General features: G+C 35.9%; 1 pseudogene; it reads left to right on the top strand.

Annotated features, from left to right (window-relative positions):
• Positions 1 to 7,058: 7,058 nt before the first annotated feature.
• Positions 7,059 to 10,881, top strand: LOC119513738 (annotated as a pseudogene).
• Positions 10,882 to 17,556: the final 6,675 nt, after the last annotated feature.

Genomic DNA, 17,556 nt, shown 5'->3' with positions numbered 1-17,556 from the left:
TTGGATTTTTTTTTTAAAGAGCCATAACTACAGCTATAGCAAGTCTACCTGCTTCTGCCCTTGACCCCCTACAACCCTTTCGCAGCTGTCCCAATGATGCTTTAAAGAATGAGTCATAACATTCCACTTTCCTGCTCAAAACCTTCGGATGGCTTTTCATCTCTCTTAAAGTAAACTACAAAGTCCTTACTGCGTCCCACAAGGTCATAGATCATGTGGCCCCCACAGCCTCTGATATCATCTCCCTCTTCCTCACACTGGTTTCCTGCTGTTCCTTGAACATGCCCGGCGTGCTCCTTCCCCTGGGCCTTTGCACCTGAAATTCTCTCAACCTGGAATACTTCCTCCAGATATTTGCATGGCTCCTTTCTTTCCCTCTTTGGGTCTTTGCTGAAATGTCAGCTTCTCAGTGAAGCCTTCTCTGGCCACCCAAATTTACCATTGTAGCCCTCACCCCAGCATTCTTTTCTTTCCATTTGTTTCCATAATATTATATACATTTACCTACCAATCAGTTTGTTCCAGCTTCTACCTGATTAAAATATAAGCTACACAGAAGGCATTTTTGTCTGATTTATTCTGATTTTTGTGCCTGATACACAAAAGCTAATAAATATTAATTTAGCTATTATGAAATACTATATAATATAAAGTATTAGTTTAAATATCAGCTTTCATATATATACATAATATATATATTTAAATACCCATGAAAGAACCCTGATGTAGTTTCAATCATTATCTCCATTTTGAAGATGGGAAAACTGAACCGTAGAAAGTTAGGTGAATCACCCAAGTTCACACAGCGGGTTTTGGGGGCAGCAAGTGCGGAACTCAGAATGGATCATCTCCAGAAGCAACGTTCTCAATTATTACACCAGTATAACACACTTCAAAAGCATTAACTGCATAAAGGAAATACAACAACAAAAAGGTGCCATTAATGAGATGTGCAGGTTTAGGAGTATTTGCTCTCCCTTGTGTGTGGAGTTGCCTGTATCTTGTGCTCAGAGAGTAAAGGCATCTGTACGTGTAGATGTGCTGAGAAGAGAATTACCATTCAAGAGCTAAGTCTGGTAGTTTGAGAGGTTTGTTTGTCATCATTGTTTATTATTTTTATTGTTGCCTTTGAAAACAACTTATTCACTGTTGGCCTACGCAGTCTTTTGGTGATAAATAGGACCATTTTCTGCATTGCGGTACAGATCTCAATATGGATAGAGTAAGAGGCATGTCCTTTCTATTTTGCTATTTAATCCATTTGTGAGGCTACTCTGTTCATGCTGTGGAGGGAATGATTGGTTGTCTAATTTTTGTAAAGGATTTACAAATATACCTGAGGTGATATTTAGGTAAAATTGGAGATATGCCGGACAAATTGTGAAGCATGAAACAGAACATTCTGGTGAACTGATGAGCCCCCCAGGCACATCACAGAGAGCGTTATGGTTTTCTTCTTTAAAGTAGTTTCCAGATATTCTGTTATCATGGCAATTCTTCTCAAAGTCTGAATCCTCAGAGTGACCTTTTCCCTGAACTGCCCAAAATAGAAACTTCACTCCATCTCTGCCTGTGACAGGAATAAAACAACCCAAATATTCATCTGCTTCCCAGTTTATACAGTCCATGATAGAATATCATCATAACTTCTTTCCTAAGTAGAATACCCATCCAATTAACCTTGAATATTTCCTAAGAAAGCTCACAATGGAACAGATAATTGCACGGTTGTCAAAAATTATGGCTAACCAGGTAAAATAGACCCCTGTAAAATAATTCCTAGCAAAAGATTAACATTTACCACGTAGCATTAATGAAACATAATTGTAAGATTTTTAAATAAATAACTGGAAAAATAATAAACATTCATTGCATACAAATATGCAACAAAATGAACTAAAATTTGTAGAAAAAATCATTAAATATAATATGTTTCTGAATTTCACATAGGAATATATCTTACCATATAGAAATTATTCTCTCTATATACTTGCTAAAGAAACAGAACAGATGAAAGAAAATGCTTTTCTTCCCCCTTTGTGGTGTCACAATGTTATTCTATGCCCAGATTTCTACAATATCCCCTCACTAAAGGTTAAAGCCTTAAAGGTTCATTCTTCAGTAAGAAATAGTAGGGAAAACCTTCCACACACATAGACACAGAAAAAATTGCTAAAGAAAGGGAAAAAAGCCCCCTTGACAGATAAGCAATAGCTCTGCTTACACAGTAATTTATGGTAATATCAGAAAGCTTTTGATAAAATTTCATACATATTGCAGGGTAGGACATTGGAGAAGATAAAGGACTCAAAGAGATAAGGGAAAATTAAACCATTTATAAGAGGGGGAAGTATCTTGTAAAAAAAAAATTTGGCAATTGGTTTTGATAGTCATGACAATTTATGTAATTTCTATATGGATTGGACACTTGCTATCTGTAAAAGTGGCAGCCTAACATTTCCTCTATTGCTACAAAAAGTCATTTTTAAGAACAATAAATATGGAGAGTTTTTTTAAAAAAATATATGTACAAAACTATTGTAACCCATCTGGTAAGTTTGTGAGCTAATTTTCTATCATGTCTAGTTTAGACCTTTTAAAGTCTTATCTGCATTTTATTTGCTAGCAAATCAATTTTCCAATAAAATAATTTTGCCTTTGGGGTATTATAATCAAAAGCAATTTAAAATATATTTCTATAAATATTGAATATGGAATATTTCTATTCATACTGATATGTGGTAAATAAATGAAGAAATATTCACATAAGTTGCTACTTTTTTTGTTATCTGAAAAATAATGAGCCTTAATTTACATAATTCTCCTTCAACTTCTAAGCCCTTATTAAGGTCAAAGTTGAATATAATATATTATTCTAACAAATTTTATACTGTGAATTTTAAAGCACTATTTGATGCCCTGGTTTCACTTTCTGTATTAAACAAATATAAGTGGCATCATGAAGAACTTTGAAATGAGCTTTTTTATATTCTTCAAGACCAGTTTTAATAAAATGGCCCTCCTTCTTCTGAACTTTAATATATCTTTGGCATGCTATTGTCATTCTTAATCAATGATTTCTAAACTCAGTTTATGACAACAGCTACTGTGGAGACCTTTTTAGGAAACAAAAAAATCTGTCATTCAAAAAGAGCATATTAGAAGGACTCTGTTACTTGTTTTAAAAGAATACAAAGAGGAAAATTCGGAAAAAGAAATTCAAGCCTGTCTCTGTTCTCTCTGACAAATCTCTCCTGAGACAGAGGTTTAAAGAGTAGTTCTGGAAACTTCTTAAACAATATATATCCTTGACCGTGATGGCTGACCCTTTCAAGCTGGCTGATGCTACTCAATGAAGATGCAATCAGAACCTGAAGTCACTGCTTTGAGTTTCTAAAGTATTTTTGTGAAAATATTTTGTGAGAGGGAGAAGCATATTTTAATGCCATTCACATGTTTTCCTGAGAATGAAAGCTGATCTGCAAGGGCGTTGAAAGTATTACAGGCTAATTTCATTGCAATTTCAGGGCCTGGGAGGGAGACTGGAAGGACCAGGAGATGGGTGGGAGTTCAAGAGCATTGAGGTAAATACTGTTGACCCATCAGAAAATCACTAAGTGCTGGAACCCACTCTAGAAGGCTCATGTTTTAGCCTTTACAGCAATTGTGCAGCTCTCTTGAAAATTTACACTGTCATTTTATTTATAATAGATGTCTCTTAAAGCAAACATTTTTACTTTATACTATACAAATCTTACAGAAAATTGCAAACATAATGTGGAGTTTTTGGTCATGCTGTAAAAATCTACAGCATTTTCTATAATGGATTGTGAACAAGAGGGAAAAAAAAAGCCTGATACCGATCTAAGGCTGAAGGAGAAAGGGTAATCAAAACAAGGCTTCTGCAGATGCTTTTATAAAACTTGTTGTAAAAGAAAAGCCAAAAGTTGAAACTGTGGATTAAAACACCTAAATTAAATCATCTTGTATTCAAAATACATTCTGCACCTCAGAACAAAGTGACCAGAAGCCAGTAGAGGCCTTAAGAATGGCACAAAATTGCCTGTACAGTCCACTACCTGGACTATGAAAGAGTAAAGTTTTCTTTGCAATCTCTTAAGTAAAAATTTTACTCATTTCTTGTGTATATCCAATGAAAAAGAAAACCTAAGCATGCAATTCATTTTTCCAGCTAGTTCTGAATTGTAGTTCTCTCATCACTCAGTTTTGACTACGGTGACTTACCTGTATGCCCTGTGGCTGATCAGCAATTGGTAAACTGGTAGAGAAATTTTAGCATCTGAATTTTAGCTGTTAATATAAAAATATATAGTGCAATTAAAGGAGAAAATAAATCCTGCCTGGAAAGTCACACTGGGAAATATAACTAGGAATAGAAGGAGAGATATTACAATTTTATATAAATGAATGTCAGCAACTTTAATTTTCCAAGGAATAGTCTATCCAGGTACAAATATTTACTCTTGTATTTGTTTTCCTAATTAGCCGAGCTCAAAAACGAAGAATTATATAAATTTTAGAAATTGAAATCCAGACCCGTAAAACCTATATTTCTGAGAATGCACTGTTCATTATGCATGGTTTGTAACAATACACATTTCAAAAAGGAAGTCATTAAAGTAATGCGGCTGTTATGTTTTCACAGCCCTTTGTGAGAGTTTAACCAGTACAACAGCATAATCTCTCTGGACTCTGAAAACACAAATCCATGACAAGGACATGAGATTGATGGAATTTGTAATCATGTATTTTTACTTATGTAATAAATTTGTAATTTCAAGGGCATTATTCAAAATGACCCTGCTGCATTACAATGTGTGGATTTCTATCCTGTTTTGCATTAATGTCTGGTGGGAAAATTTTACACTCCTAACAATTTGCTGTTGGTGCTTCAGTAGGTTGCTTACAATTATAATTCTGGTCACAGATAAGGGTTAAAATATCTCTAACCTTTACAAATGTATTATGTAGCACCACTGACATAGCTTTTATTGCAGATAAAATCTATGACAAATTTTCTGTATGACAGAAGGGGAACATGATTTCATATTAAATTCTGATGGTAAAGACATATTTCTCTGCTTGTACTTATGAAATGTTTTGGATATAGTAACAATGGGCAATACTGTCTCTTCCATTTCATCAATAAAATCTCAAAATCCACTTAATTTTTATTGGTCTAGAGCTTCAGTATATATTTCTTAAACACAACTGAAGAACCTACAAAAAATATCCAGAATTCAGCTCATTTCTAACCTTGCTGATAAAACAGACAAAACATTCAGCTGGTAAGACATAATGAAAAGCAGAAAGAGGAGGCCACAAAAAAAGCTGGAAATTGAGTGTTGCCATGAAGGTGTAAGAGCTTGTGCAAAAGTTTCTCAAATATAAGTGTCAAGATAATGGTAGGTCCCACTGACAATCATTTAAAAGAAAGAATAAAGCCTATTATATTAACTTTATGGAGTTATAAAAGCACTTGAGTTTTCAAGAAACCACAGACTTGTAAAATGTTCCTGACATTCCATCAAAAAATTGGTGTTATGACTTTGTCATAATACATAATCATATAGTCAAGGAATGATTGGAAGTAAATCCATAATAACAGATTTTTTTAACAAATTTCACATTACATTCCAGACATCGTCTTTCTCCCTTTCTTTCCTTAGATTTAATAAAGAGACAGACAAAGAAGTACATTGTTTCTCTTGATCTCACTTCCTGACAATTTCTTGGAAAAGATGAGAATTCTGGTTGGTCCACATTTGCTCAGGTTTTGTGGTTCTGAAGAGCTTCAAGGTAAGTCCATATCTGATCACCCAAACTACCAAATATTATTCACCAATGTTACTGTGATGATTAAGTTCACATGTCAACTTGTCTAGGTTATGTGTGTCCAGTTGTTTGGTCAAGTAGGCATTGATCTGATTGTTATTACTGTGAGGATATTTTGTGGACTTAAATCATAAATCAGTCAATTGCTTCTATAGCTGGTTACATCTACAAGCAACAATAGAGATTGCCTTCAGCAATGAGAGAGGGTTCATCAGTTGAAGGCCTTAAAGGGAGAACTGATGATCAGTAGTAAGAAAAAAATTTCTCTCCACTTCAGCCAGCCAGTTTCTCCTGGGGAATTCATCAAAACTTTCATTGGAGTTCCCAATTCATGCCCTGCCCTATATATTCAGAATTGCCAATCACCACAGCTGTATGAGCCAATTCCTATAATAAATCTCATAATATCTTGCTATTTCTGTTTCTCTGGAGAACCCTGACTAATATAAGAGTGAGGTCTTCAGAAAGAATCTAAGGGATGAAATTTCTGGGTTGGTACTGGGGTTTTGGGAGTTGGTTCTCTAATCTGATTAAATTACAAACCACTAATGACTCTATTTCCAATGATCAAGAGGGCACTGATGGTACATGGTGTGAACTGGCAATAAAGATATAAGAAATATCACCGTAGAGTATTGCTACTCAAATGCTTATAAGATGCAAAGCTCTGGGTGACAATATATTCAATACTTTAACAGAGTTTTGTGGAGTTAAGATGTATATTGATGTTGACTGGTTGCTCTTAAATATACGATCTATAGTTGTTAAAGAAACAGATGAGCTCAATGCTTCAAATTCCCACCTCGAGTGTGCATGAGGTTTCTATGTGTGCCCTGAATGAAACTTATTTCTTGTAGCCACTGACTTGAGATTTCTGAAAACCAGCCCCAGAGTCTTGTTGTGCAAGTGGATGAATAACAAGGTTAATTGAGCTCCTAAACTTGCAGGGTGGCTGCTGTTAAAGGGAAAGCATTGATTGAAATAGAATAGGATCCCTGAAAATTAGAATGGGGACATATGGGCTGATAATCATGACAGTAGTTATCATTAACCTATATGCCACTAATGATGATCTAGATGCTACTGAGCCTCCCTTGTCAGATAAGCCTGTAGGGATCTGCCTTGAGGAATCAGTCACCTGACCTCTAGGCTGCCCTGAGGAATCAGCCATCCTACCTCCCCCTGAAGTGATTAACCCTGCTATGCCTGATACACCTGCAAATACCTCCACTGAGGAAACAGCCTTCACACCTCTGTCTGAAGAGGTTAACCTTGTTTCACCAGATGAAACTGTAATGGAATGCACTGAGGTAGTTGGCTGCAAAACACTGCTAATTTCTCTTATGACCCACTCCTACCACCCATCCTTTCTTCCAGACATATAACTAGACTGAAATTCCAACAGGCTCAAAAGATGAGGTATATAGTGTATGGCCCATGAGGAATTGTGTTGTACTTAAAATAACTGCATGAGTTTTGCAATTTATGCAGACAAAAAATCAGAGGAATATCTGTGGTTATTAAGGATGTGAGATAATGGTGGAAAGAACATAAAGTTGAATTACCTGAAGTCAAAATGCCAAAACTACTCTAGCATAATGTAGATTAGGGGATATAAGGGCTTAGACAGACTGGAATGTTAGAGTGGATTTATCATGTAACACCTGCTCTCCCACCCCAGAAATGTCTAGAGGACATATGTTTCACCAGGACTACAAAGAATAAATTTGTGAAAGCAGCTCCATCATTCCTGAATAGCTGTGTCATTGTTCTTCTCTGTAGGTCAGCTATTATTGTGGGAATTGCTGCCACTGAACTTGTTTACTTAAACAGAATGGGGATGACCAGATCCCAGGTTGGAAGGAGTCAAGTGGCAGTTATTACTTGCCAAAGACAATTTGAGCACAGCTACCATAATGGACAGCAGGGTCAAAGCAGTAATCAGAATAGTCTGACTCACAGAGATCTATGGAATTGTCTAGTTGATGATGGGGTATCTAGAAGTGAAATATATGAGCAGTCTACTAAATTCTTATTTCATATGTATAAGCAAAAGAGTTCTAGACCAAGTAAATAAAATTCTTACTTAAATCACAAAAACAGAGATTCACAGCTCTTAAATCAATTCCTAGACTTCAGGCAGTTTACAGACCCAGAACTCCTTGAATTAAGGGAAGGCTAGTCTTGTGGAAAGACCCAGCTGCCTTCCCCAAAGGGACCTATGGCCTTTTACCAGGATGACAGTGCAATAGGGAAACATCATTTTGGGGATTATTAAACACTGGCTGTGAACTGACATTAATTCCAGGAGACCCAAAACATCACTGTGGCTCAATAGTCAGAGCTGGGACTTAGAGAAGTCAGTTGATCAATGGAGTTTTAGCTCAGGTCCATCTCACAATGGGTTCAGTGGATTTCAAACCTTTTCTGTGGTTATTTTCCCAGTTTCAGAATATGTAATTGGAATAGATATACTCTAAGCAACTTGTAGAATCCCCACCTCAGTTCCCTGACTTGTAGAGTGAGGGCTAGGATGATAGGAAAAGCCAAGTGTAAGCTATTAGAACTGTCTCCATTTAGCAAAACAGTAAATCAAAAGCAATAGTGCATTCCTGGAGGAATTGCAGAGATTAGCGCAATCATCAAGGACTTTAAGGATTCAGGGGTACATCCCACCACACCCCCATTCTAGTCTTCTGTTTGGCTTATGCACAAAATAGATGCATCTGGGAGGATCACAGTGGAGTATCCTCAGTTTATTCAGGTGGTGACTCCAATTGCAGTTGCTGTTCCAGATATGGTATTACTTGAGAAAATCAACACATCCCCTGGTACCTGGTATGCAGCTATTGAGCCAGCAAATGCTTTTGTCTCAATACCTGTTAGTAGAGACCACCAGAAGCAATGGTCTTTCATCTAGTAAGGTCAGCAATGCACCTCCACTATCCCACCTCAGGGGTATATCAATTTTCCAGCTGTATGTCATAATCTAGTCCACAGGGACCTTGATTGCCTTTACTTTGCACAAGAAATCATACTGCTCCATTATATTGATGACGTCATGTTGATTGGACCTAGTGAGCAAGAGATAGCACTACTCTAGACTTATTGGTAAGGCATTGGCATGTCACAGGGTAGAAGATAAATCCAACAAAAATTCAAGGGGCCCTCCACTTCAGTGAAATTTCTAGGCTCCAGTCGGGTAGGGCATGCTGAGTTACCCCTTATAAGGTGAATGATAAGCTGTTGCATTTGACCCCTTCTACAACCAAAAAAGGGACACAATGCCTACTTAGTTAGATTTTGGAGACAACATATTCCTCCTTCATTTAAGTGTGCTGCTCCAACCCATTTACTGAGTGACCTGAAAAGCTGCTAGTTTTTAGTGAGGACTAGAACAAGAGGAGGCTCTACAACAGGTCCAGGAGGGCATGCAAGCTGCTCTACCATTTAAGCCATATGATCCAGCAGTTCCAATGGTGCTTGAAGTTTCAGTGGGAAATAGAGATGCTCTTTAGAAACCTTGGCAGGCCCACACAGGAGATTCACAGTGCAAATGCTTAGGATTTTGCAGTGAAGCTTGCCATCCTCTGCAGATAACTACTTTTCTTTTGAGAAACAGCTTTTGTCCTGCTACTGGGCCATTGTAGAGACCTAATGCTTAACCATGGGTCACCAAGTTATCATGAGACCTGAGTTGCCTATCATGTACTGGGTGTTGTCTAACTCACCAAGCCAAAAGTCGGATGTGCACAGCAGCATTCCACCACACAATGTCATGTATGAGATTGGGCTCAAACAGGCCCTGAAGGCACAAGTACGTTACATGAGGAAGTGGTCCAAATGTCAATGGCTACCATTACTGCCACATTGCTTTCTCTTTCCCATCTCACAGCTATGGCCTCTTGGGGAGTTCCCTATGATCAGTTGACTGAGGAAGAAAAAACACAGCCCTGGTTTATAGAGATCTTCATGATATACAAGTACCAGTGGAAAGTGGACAGCTTTACCACTACAGCCCCTTTCTCGTACATCCCTGAAGGACACTGGTGAAGTGAAATCCTCCCAGTGGGCCAAGCATCAAACAGTGTACCTGGTTGTTCATTCTGCTTGTAAGGAGAAATGGCCAATGGTTTTGCTAGACGGTCAAGGACTTGGAAAGAACATGATTGGAAAATTAGTGACAAAGAGGTCTGGGCTAGAGGTAGGTGGATAGGCCTTTCTGATTGGGTGAAATTATTAAGACATTTTTGTCCCTCACCAGAGGGTGATTTTAACAGAGGAGAGTATTAATAATCAAGTGGTTAAGATGAGCCATTCTGTGGATACTAGTCAGCCTCTTTCTCCATTCACTCTCATCATTGCCCAATCGACTCATGAACAAAGAGGTCATGGTAGTAGGGACAGAGGTTATGCAAAGGCTCAGCAACATGTACTTCCACTCACCAAGCCCGACCTGGCTACAGTCACTGCTGAGTGTCCAATCCGTCAGCAGCAGAAAACACTCAGTTCCTGATATGACACCATTCCCTAAGGTGATCAACTTGTTACCTGGTGACAAGTTGATTACATTGAACCATTTCAATCATGAAAGGAGCAACATTTTGTACTTAGTGGAACAGACACATATTCCAGATATGGATTTGCCTTCCCTGCATGCAATGCTTCTGTCAAAACTACCATCCATAGACTTACTGAATGCCTTACTCACCATCATAGTATTCCTTCTGAACAAAGAACCCACTCATAGCAAATGGAGTGTGGGAATGGGTTCATGGAATTCACTGGTCTTACCATGATCCCCATCATCCAGGACCTGGATTGCAAGAACTGTGGAATGGTCTTTTGAGGAATGGTCTTTTGAAGTCTCAATCACAGTGCCAACTGGGTGACAATACCTTGCAAGATTGGGACAGTGTTCTCCAAGATGCTGTACATGTGCTGAATCAGCATCCACTCTATGGTGCTGTTTCTCCCATAGCCAAGATTCATGGGTCCAGGAACCAAGCAGGGAAATGGGAGTGACACCATTCACTATTACCCCTAGCTGTCTACTAGAAAAACAAATGAGTTTCCTGTCCCCATTGCCTTAATCTCTGCTGGTTTACAAGCCTTAGTTACAGAAGTGGGACTATTTCCACCAGGAGACACAACAATGATTCCACTGAACTGGAAATTAAGACTGCCACCTGGCCACTTTGGGATCCTCTTGCTCTGAATCAGCATGCAAAGTAGAGAATTACGGTACTGGCTGGGGTGACTGATCCTGATTATCAAGGGAAATAGGACTTCTCCCACACAATGGTGATAAAGCAGAGTTTGACTGGAATACAGGAGATCCCTTAGGGTGTCTCTTAGCACTACTATGCCATGTGATTAAAGTCAACGGAAAACTGCACCAACCCAATCCAGGAAAGACTACTAATGACCCAGACCTTTCAAGAATGAAGGTTTGGGTCACTCTACCAGGCAAAGAACCAAGACCATCTGAGGAGCTTGCTGAGGGTAAAGGGAATATGGAATGGGAAGTGAAAGAAGGTCATTATAAATATGAGTTACAGACCATGTGACCAGTTGCAGAAATAAGGAGTATAATGCTTATGAGTATTTCTTGTTTTGTTACATTCAAATATATAATATATCTGTGTTTTCTTCCCTATTGTATCTCCTTATCATTTAACATAAGTTGTATTAACTTCTTGTCATAGTATTTAAGTTACAGGATATCAGGTTTAGGAGTGAATATTATCCAAGGTGTTGCATCCTTTTCTGGGGAAAGAGTGCATTCCCAGTTGTACACAGGACAGTTGAATCATGTTAGCTCAAAGGATGACTGTTAAAGTTTCTATTTAGAGATTAAGTATGGTGTAAGGAGATGGGTATGGGTGCCAAGTTGACAAACGGTGGACTGTGAGGTTAAATTCATGTGTCAGTTTGGCCAGGTTATGGTGTCCAGCTGTTTGGTCAAGCAAGTACTGGCCTACTTGTTACCATGAGGGGATTCAGTAGATTTAAATGATAGTTGATTGCATCTATGACTGATTGTATATTCAATCAACAAAGGAAATTGCCTTCAGCAATAAGAGAAGTCTCATTCAATCAACTGAAGCCCTTTAAGGGAGAACTGATGTTTTCAGCAGTAAGAAAGAAGAATTTCTGTCTCTACTTCAGTCAGCCAGCTTCTGCTGGGAAGTTCATCAAAACCTTCATTGGAGTTCCCAATTTGCAGCCTGCTGTATGAAATTTGGTCTATCTAATCCTCAAAGACATATGAGCCAACTGCTGTAATAAATCTCATAATATTTACATCTATCTATCTATATCTATACCTATCTATCTATCTATATATCTGTGTATCTATCTATATCTATAGCTAACTATTTTCTGCCATTTGTTTCTGTTTCTCTGGAGATGACTAAATAATACAGTTACTCAGAAGAAAGTAGCTCTTTAAATTACCAAGATGCCTCACAATATATCCAGGACTGCATAAATTGTGTTTAAGATTCTTAGGGATCTGCTGAGTTTGAGTCTCTATGCATTGCTTTCTCTGTACCTTACTAGAAACTTTCCTAGACCATTTTGCAAATAGACCTTTAACCAGAAGATTACCTGAAACCAGACCCAAGTTTAACATATGGAGTAGCCAACAGTCACATTAAAATGCCAAAAAAAGAGAAAGAAAGGATAAAAGGTAACACGTGGTTTTAATTTAATTTATTTATTCTTTCAATTTATTTTAAAACAATATCCTTGTCCACTGCCTAAGCCTTTGGGCACATGTGCATAATAAAAAACATTGCTGAGCATAAATAATGCATATTAACTGTGTCTATTAGGATTCTCCAAAATAGTCCATCAAAATGACTTATTTTAGAGTCAGGAGTCTCAAATTGAAAATCTATTAGCAAAATAGTTCTATTAAATTGTATGATATTTCAACCATCAATTAATTACATTTATATCCAGCTCTATAGTGTAATGACTTCATAATATTAATTGAGATTTTAATTTAAGAAGAGAACTTCAACATTTGCTTCAATTTTTAGTGTTTAATGGTTTTTCCATATTTAGACTTGTTCCATTTTCTAGTCAAACAACTGGTCATTTCAAACGCTGTATTTTTTAAAGAGCTTTTCCTCTAAATTGACCAATTTAATTTGCCTTTGTGCAGTAAAGAAGCCTAGCATTAGAAAAATCTACAATTAAACTAAAAGTTATAACAGAATAATGTTTGATTTTGGCCATGCACTGTTCACATTGGCCATGACCAGTAACTTTATTTTTATACATAATGGAGTTGGAGTTTCCTATGGCTAAAGCCAATAATGGGGTTTTAAAATAAAGAATTGTCATACTTGACATGAGTTAATAAACCAACTAAGATACGGAAAAGCAAGTATTTTATACTTGTTTAATGCTAAGTTGATTCTTTCCCACCATCAACCAGTTTTACATCGGTTCATTGCAACTAAGAAGTTACACTGGCTCCAAAAATGCCTGAGTCTGGATCTCAGCTCCTCTGTAGGCAGCTCGTCTATCTCTCTGTGACTCAGTTTCATTTACAAGAAAAAGATTGGTGATTAAACGATGTGGTAGACGTAACATGCTTAGAACAGAGTCTTGCACAAGTACTCTCTCAATACATATTTCCTCCCATTATTATAATTCAAGCTTTGCACTTTTAACATGTTATATCCCTTATCTGAAATGACCTCCTCCTTCTGTATCACCTTTTTAAATTCAACAGTTTCTTGATGGCTCAGCTGAGCACCAGCCCAAGGTGATCTCTCTCTTCTCATGTTGACCTTTTATTCCAAATCACAGTTGAAAATATATTATTCTAGAAACATTTCTTTTATCAATAAAGGACAAGTTGCTTTAGAAAGGGGATGGGGTGTTATATTTATTGTGCCCAGATTTGCCACATAATACATGCCCTATAAACATATCACAACTGAAGCTACACAGACCCTAGAGTTAACCACCCAGTTTGTGACATCCTTTATCTTTCCTGGTCAAGTTAGAGAATCACTCTGTTTCAACAAAGACCTCGTATTTTTTTTATTTAGTTTATTTTTGTTTCCTTTGTTTGTGTTTTGCTTAAAAAAAAAATAACTCATGTTCCTTTAATGGTGACTCCATATAATTCTGTATTTAGATTGCACAATATACATTCTTACACACTAACATTCTTTGCATTGAATCCAACAAGGACCCGCATTATATAGTTTTGTTTTTTTTTTCTTCTTTAATGCAATTTCCAAAACAGGTTATACATCTTCATGTTGCATTTCAAATATAAATATAGATTCAGCCTTTCTCAATTCTCTGAAGCCAATATCTACATGTCTACTATTATTGACACAATAAAGGGCTAAAATTATGAGGCATAGTGTTTGCATTCCTGCAATTCTCATTGGCAACATGGCAGCTCCAAGTATTTAAGATTTATATATCTATTTTATTTAAGCCATTAAGTGAGTGGCTTGGATGAAGGGAATGTACTTGGCTGAATGATTAGATGCCTGGAAGATGATTACTTAAATTTTTTAATTACCCCATATTAGTAAAAAATCTGCTTGCATATTAAAATGAAATCCCAAAGAATGTGATTTGACTGCTTATTTTGTTTTCTCACTTTGCTAAAAACATAGCTCTCATCTAGTTATAATTCTTTTCTCCTCATCATAAACCAGAGTCCTTTAGTTCTTCCACTGTGTCATAAAAGATTCAATAAATTCTGATTTGCATTTCAAATTCAGCTCTTTCTTTAGAAGGACATCAGATTCGATGACAATTACATCACTAATCTCTTTAGTACTGACAGTGGGAAGCCAAGCTCAAGTGCCTTCTGACTGCAGTCCTAAAGATGGAAGGTCATATAATGCTCTTCTTTATCAGTAATAGTTAATGTGTTTTGGTGAATTCTTCATTTCTTTTTAATTCATCAATATGTGCTCATTTAAGCCATTTACTTTGGTTAGTGGTTTCACATTATTTGTCTCCTTATATTAAGAAATGTGCTTCCCATTATTTTTGCAAGAACAAGAGGAAACTTTCAGTGTGACTGGCCACAGTAATTTTTGTTGTTGTTATTATTGGTATTCTTGTGGAATTATTACTTGAGGAAATTTTTTCCATCTTGTTTTCAGGGGTATTTTTTCATTTTGTTGTTATTGCTGTTGTTAAAAAAAAAAAATCAAAATGACCAAAATTTTGCAAGCTGAATATTTTATGTATTCATATATGAGTGTTCGTGTATATGTAAAACATATACCAATATTTTTAGAACTAATAACAGGAAGACAAATCTATCTCTTTAGTAAATACTTTCTAAATTAACCATTGTTATTCTAGATTGCGCATAATTTATCCTATGCTTTCAAAGACTTGTCACAGTTGCAGTCAATTATATTGCATTACATTATATTTATGCATAGTTGCATAAATTATTTTTCTAATAACATGTTGCTGACTGTGGTTAAATAAATAATATAGATATGAATGGAAGTCATTATAACAACTTACTACAGATTTTAATAAAAAAGCGACTTTCAAATATCCTCCTATGCATATTACATGGGCACAAATAGAAACTGAAGAGAGTATTTTTTTAAAAAATAAGTAATAACAATTTCCAAACTATTTAGTTATAATATATGCAAGTAGAATAATTTTCTTTTATTTGAAGAATGGAGTTTTCAATTAACAGACTTTTCATATATCAAATTATTTGAAATCCTAATTTCTTTAGTCAATTTAAAACAGAATTTTTAGATGTTTGCGTTATCCAGGCAGTAGCTATGAATTGGTAACCATTTTTAAATAATTTTACAACTAATAAGATTTTTTTGAAAAATTTTTTATATTAGAAAGTATAGGGGCAAGGGTATGTGGGGAAGCACAACCAGATCACAAAAGTAAAGCACAGATGTCATTTCTGTATGTAAATCAATTTCTCTGCTTTGAGTGTACTGAACTGGTTCAACCAAATTGCTATGATAGACACATACAATTTCAAAGATAAAATAGGTAATAAGCACTTTTTATTCAAGATAAATAAAAAGTCAGATAATTTAACATATTTTGACCAAGAAATTCCATTTTTATAGCAGCATAAACTGTTCAAAATAATCAAATCAAACATTTGATGTCACCCACCATTTCAGTTGAAATGTAATGATGTGTATGTGTGTGTGTATATAGATAAAAGTGTAGAAAATTTTAAAAAGCTTAGTGTTAAAGGCAAACCAACTACAAAACAAAACTGAAAATTCAGCGTGAAAGTATATCTAGGTTAATCTAGTGCAAAATGTCTGGCCAAATAAGGACTAGGTAAATGAATACACGGAGCAGGAAGGAAAAGAGCAGGGGAGAGAGGAAGGAAGAGGAATTTAAAAATTGATTAAATAAATAAATATTCATTTGTTAAAAATAGTGTTGATCCTAATAATGTAATAAATAGTAACTTTTTGTGATAAAAAAATTTTAGATTCACACTAACATAAAATTAGATAAAAGTTTCTTTTCTTCCCTCTCTCTTCCTACCTAAATCCTTTGAACATTTTTAAGGGAATAAATCATGAATTTTTCAGTTAGTAATTTGGTGTATAACTGAATGATAAAATAAAATACATTTTGTTAAATGTTAAAACGAGACTATATGAATTTGCCTGTATCACTTTATATTAAAAAGTCTATTTTGTGAGAGAGAGAATAAAATTGAACTTGTGTGATGAACTGAAAGTAACATTTTTATTTCTTGGAATCTATCTGATTATAGAAAAAAATATCAGCAATGAGTTCACAGTACATAAATTAACTGTCTAGTTGTTAATAACACCCATAAAATTGTGTCCACTGACACCAGAATAGCTAAATGGAAAAAAAAATCTACATCATTATCTAAACCATACCCATTCATCCAGATATTAAGAAACACTGAGCTGTTTGATATCTTCAGATTAAACAAATATCTAAATGTTTGGTATCTTCTTGACCAAATAGCTGAATAATTGACTGAATTTTCCAGCAGGATGTATTAACATTATATAGATACAACCAATGAATTACTGTACTTTAAAAAGGCCTGGATGAGTTCCAGGAAGACATATATAGGCACAGTCTGATAGGAATTTTTTACTAAATGTGAACTGAAGACTATAAGTGCGGGGGGGGGTTAAGTTTTCTAATTTTCTGGAAAAAAAATATGTATACATACATTTTTTGTGCAAAATTACCTCCTTCCCTTCAATATATGTAGCCAATGAAAGAGACCAGAAAATGACTCTTAGTGGAAAAATAATAGATCAATGGGAGGACATAGCTGGCAAGCAATAGAAGAAATGGTTGACAGGGCATAAACAGAAAGACCCCAGAGGACAGAAGTGTGTAGGAAAAGCTAGTCATGGATGAAGGGGTTTGTGGGAGTATACAGATTTGGAGAAGACAGACTGTACTGAAAACAGACCGTATCTATTTCCTAGTTCTAAAATACACACATTCACTTGTTCTGGTGCCCTGGATTTCAATATTCTAGACATTAGCTATTACCGTGTTGCTTTGAAAAAGTGCAGAAAGGTAAGCAGATCACAAGTCTCACACACTGAATTAATCAGAAATCTCTGCCTAAATAACTGCCATGGAGAGTTTAAGAAAACATCATTTCGGATGTGTTTTCTTAGGTAGAGGCTAAAA

The sequence above is a fragment of the Choloepus didactylus genome, chromosome 2, assembly GCF_015220235.1.
Source record: "Choloepus didactylus isolate mChoDid1 chromosome 2, mChoDid1.pri, whole genome shotgun sequence".
Taxonomy (NCBI): Eukaryota; Metazoa; Chordata; class Mammalia; order Pilosa; family Megalonychidae; genus Choloepus; species Choloepus didactylus.
This window is presented reverse-complemented; position numbering and strand designations above follow the sequence as displayed.